Source organism: Nicotiana tabacum, chromosome 5 (assembly GCF_000715075.1).
Source record: "Nicotiana tabacum cultivar K326 chromosome 5, ASM71507v2, whole genome shotgun sequence".
Taxonomy (NCBI): domain Eukaryota; kingdom Viridiplantae; phylum Streptophyta; class Magnoliopsida; order Solanales; family Solanaceae; genus Nicotiana; species Nicotiana tabacum.
The window spans coordinates 47,435,663-47,440,619 of NC_134084.1; positions in this window are offsets into that span (position 1 = coordinate 47,435,663).

A 4,957-nucleotide genomic window follows, 5' to 3' on the forward strand; every position below is an offset into this window, starting at 1 on the left:
TTGTTATCTCAATGTTTGTCTTAATAGTTGTTTGTACATGTAGTAGCAATGTTAAAATCATAGTAGTAATTTAATCCCGCGAAAAAATACTCGTTTCATCAAATAAGTTTAATCTACGATCCATGACCTCACGAAGTAGCAAAGAAATGTAGTCATTTTAGCCTTGTCTTTTTTTTTTTTAAAAAAAAAAATATATATATATATATATATATATATATATATATATATATATATATATATATATAAAAATACATAAATAAATAAATAATAAATAATAATAATAAGAATAAAACGAGACGAGCCTCGCCAAATAAAAGGGACAAACTGCGGGGCCCTCACAAAATATATGTATTAAATACCTAGATTCCGGGATGGGTCGTTTAGCAAATTTCACGGCCCTACCCAAAAATAATAATGCGCTAGTTGCTTTAGGCGCGCCTTTAATAATGTTATCTCCCTAAACTCGGGTGCACATTTATGTGACCCAAATCCAAATCTCAACGAAAATCGAAATGTGCCTCTAATCACGGGTACATTGACTGTGACGTGGTATGAGATGCATTTCCATGACGTTGCAAATTCCTTTTTAAAAAATAAGCATGAGATGAGCCTCGCCGAATAACAACACAAATCATGGGGCCCTCAGTAAATACTTGTTTAAAATTACTTAGAATTCAGGAGGGCCGTTTAGCGAATTTCGCGGCCTCCGCGAAAAATAATAACGCGATAGTCTCTTTAGGCGCGTATTTAATAATTTACTTTCTTAAGCTCGGGTGTGCATTTCATGCGACCCAAATCCAAATCTCAAAATATCAAATAAAATGTGTTCCGGATTGTGGGTGCATTTCATGCGACGCAGTCCAAAGACGTGTTTTAAGCGATGTTCACATTCTCCTAAAAACAATAATAGTAAAGTGGTTAAAAGATAAATTTGCACATAAGTTCATAGTGTATTAAAATCAGATAAATAAGCCAAATATAACAGTTGAGCGACCGTGCTAGAACCACGGAACTCGGGAATGCCTAACACCTTCTCCCGGGTTAACAGAATTCCTTATCTAGATTTCTGGTACGCAGACTGTAATATAGAGTCATTATTTTCCTCGATTCGGGATTAAAATTGGTGACTTGTGACACCCTAAATCTCTCAAGTGGCGACTCTGAAATAATTAAACCAATCCCCTTTCGATTGTCCTTTAATTGGAAAAAACTCCCCCTGCGCCCCCCCGGGCGCGGAAAAAGGAGGTGTGACACCGTGCACTTTGGACAATTTCTGCCTGATTTGCGCGGCCAGTGCGCGGCCGTGCACCTGGGCAACTTTTTGCACTCTTCTTTGTTCTTCTTTTTAAGTGCTCTAACCTCCTTCGATCCTCTAACGAATTCCCAATTTACTCCATAAGCTTTTACTTGGCCTTCAACGCTCCATATTAGCTCAAAATGCTCCTTAACCTCATTGTAGCCCGGAATTGCTCTTGCGAAGCATAAAATACAATCAGAGTAATTTACTATCATTTAACGCTCAAACATCAGTAAAGTGCAACAAATTTAGAGTGCAAATAGTGGAAAAATATATAGTTATAACCTACTATCAATACCCCACACTTAAACCATTGCTCTTCCTCAAGTAATCAAACCACACTTTACATAGACACAACCTCACTAAATGACTTTCCTAACTCATCACACCAAGAATATTTCAAATAGACTAAGCACAATAATGTAACATCTTCACCTCAAGAATTGACTCACAAGCACCACGCATTATTCACAACTTACTCACTTACTCTAACATAGAGATCTAGAATCACCTTTCCTTCATGAATCAAGCGCACTCCCACAACAAAAGAGAATAGTTCCACAGTCAATAAAATTCAAGAACAATTATGAGCTCCAAGATAGACGGAATTCATTCAATCTCAGAAACAACATTCATGTGCCACAAAAGATGCACCATAGGCTTGCCCATAGTGTATTACTCTAGTAATTGAGTTCATGCAGTCAAGGATCAAGTAGGACTTTTAACTGGTTGTAATGTAGGTTGCGGGACGGGTATGATGCATTTAGATATAAGTGACTACACCTCTCTAAGCACTTTAATACATACACTTCAGCACTTGGAACCCCACACTTATGTCAAATCATACTCCACCTTCAAATCAATATACATTAACTCCCAATTATTTAAGCACCTTTTCATCAAGAGTCACCACTTATCAAGGAATATTTTTTTCACAGACAATACAACTATTTTTCCTTTTATTTATTTTTCAATTCAAGTGGCTCTTACTTTTTCAAAACAATGCACCTTTTTCCTTATTTTAATAGTTCCACTAAAAATCCAAACCACCACCCCACACTTTAACTTTTACAAGGTTCATAACAATTCAAGTGTTCATAAGAGGTTAAAAGGTTCAAATAGATGGTTAATTCAAACAAATGGGTAAGGCTTGTATTGTGGTTGCCAAAGAAAAATGATTATAGGCTCAAAGGGGTTAACTACGATATATAATAATTAGACGGGTAAAATATACATATTTGGCTCAATAAAGAAACGCCTATATCACTTCCAAGACTGAACAAAACTACTATTTTACTTTGCAAACACCTGGGGTAAGTTCTAGACATCGGATGTAATGCACAGAATACAACAAACCTCACACGCACATGGCATATGGCTCACTCAAGATTGGATCATCAAAAACACTTTAGTCAAAGCACTTAAGCCAAGTTAAAAACATACAATTTAAGGCAGTTATACAAGAGTCAACAATTGAGCCTAAGCGTCATACCGAAGCATTCGTTATTCTCCAGTCATAACAAAGTTAAGAGATCTTGTTTTCATTTCAGTCCATAGCCCAAGGGTTCCTACTTCTAAAAAAATAAAACTAACTACACTCGGTTCAAACTAAACCATTGGAAAAGAACCACGACCCAAAGAAAAACCAAGGAGGAATTGCTACACTACCTACCAATAGAAAATCTTTTTGTATTATTTCTTTCGACTTTAATCCCTCAAGAAACCCGTCGAATGATATCCATCGTCGGGAAAAGTCGAACTTTTGAGTTTTTCTTTTTTTACTACTCAAACTGACCAAAGAAACCGATACTAATCTACATTACTATATATATAAAACATAAATACAACACATCTCCCACCCCAGACTTTAAATGGTGGCATGTCCCCATGTCACACAAAGAAAAATGTAAGGTAAAAGAGACTTCCCTGATAGAGTCAGTTCTGGTCGGAGACAGTGCCGGGATCGAGATGGCAAGCTCTGCCAAGCGCACGCAGCCATGCCAGTACCTTCCTCTCAGATTTGGCATTTTGGGTAGCAAGGGCATCCACTCGAGCTCCCAAGTCCGTGACAGAAGTATGCATCCCCGCCATTTCTTGCTCAAAGGCCGTCATTCTCGTGTCCAATCTGACAACTGAGGTTCCCTCAACAACCTGCTCGTGCGGTGGTGAAGCAGCTACAGCTGCAGCTTGCCCTTCATTACCCTCTTCTAGAGCATCAGACTCATCGCTATTTGCCTCAACATGTGCAACAGGATCCTTCCCCATTACCACTTTATCAACTCGGAACTTCTGTTCTTTTTTTTACTTTCCTATCCAATTCCTTTTTTTAGTACACGTGTTGCACGACACAATTTAGTGATTAAGGAAGGAAAGAAGAAACCATACCCTTGCACCGGAAAATGAATGAACATTTCATCATGAATAACCTTAGCCACATCAAAATCATGGCCATTGATAAAACACCAGATCAGTGCAGCCCGGGGACCATTCGCCTCAATGGTATTAGAATAGGGCAGTAGGCAGCTATTGATGATGTAGAGCTGACACTTCCCTTTAAAGGTAAGCGATGCTGAATGAAACTTCCACCCCGGAATCATCCACACTACTTTCTTGTTGGGCAAACATATTGTTCAAAAGAACAAATTCCACTAGGTTGGTACTCTGCCATAAGCATCATAGTAGTCCTCCGCTTCAGGATCTTCCCCATACGCTGGCAACCGGTAAGCCCCCCGAATGGCCTTTGTGGAGGCATCCACACTCTTTTTTCACACCATGCAAACGTGGTTCACATGTTCCAGGAAGTTTGCATAAAATTCCCGCGTAATCATTAAATTGGCTTTGTTTGGTTCTTCAAACAAGATATCCAGCCTGCGGCGGACCAATTCACGATACATACTGGGACAATCATTCTAGAGGGACCCCATATCAATTCTCCTCTTTGGTATGGGTTTCTTGGAGGCCTTATGACAAAAATATTCTTGAGCCGTGTTGTATACGAACTTGGTACTATCATACTGGCGAACATTAGCTGAAGCTCGCAGCCGGGATGATCCAGCATGACCATTGGAGGAGGCACCTGTGGTTCTTCGTTTCTTGGATGGCATCATACTACCTGAAACAAATACCTCCATCAATGAAAGCAAGATATGTGAACCAAGAGCGGTTACTTAGACTTCACCAGCACACTTTGTTATAAATTTACATTCTTAAATTCATTGTGGCATTTATACAAACACCTAAAGTGCACAATAATTCTGAACTCCCAAACAATAATTTGGTAACCCCAATTCAACCACAGATATACCAATGTCAACCTAACCCATCCTGTTGAAATTTGAATATTATCCCGACATAAAAACAAGTGTAACTAGAATACAATACAAGAGGAAATCTACTACAATACAAGAAAAAAATAAAGCATAGAAATTTAAAAAAAAAAAACTTAAGCAAACAAAGAAATCAAACAGGGCACTTACCTGGTGGAATTGTGAGGATGTGGGTTGGGGAGAAGAAGACATGAGAGAATGGGGTGGGGTTGGATTTTTTTAAAGGTGGGGGTGTTTGGGAAGGGGTGCTTCGAACTTGGTAGGGAAGAAGGGGGGGTTTTTGATTTTTAGGTTAAGAGATAGGGAGAGATCGGGATTATTAGGTTTGCAGGGG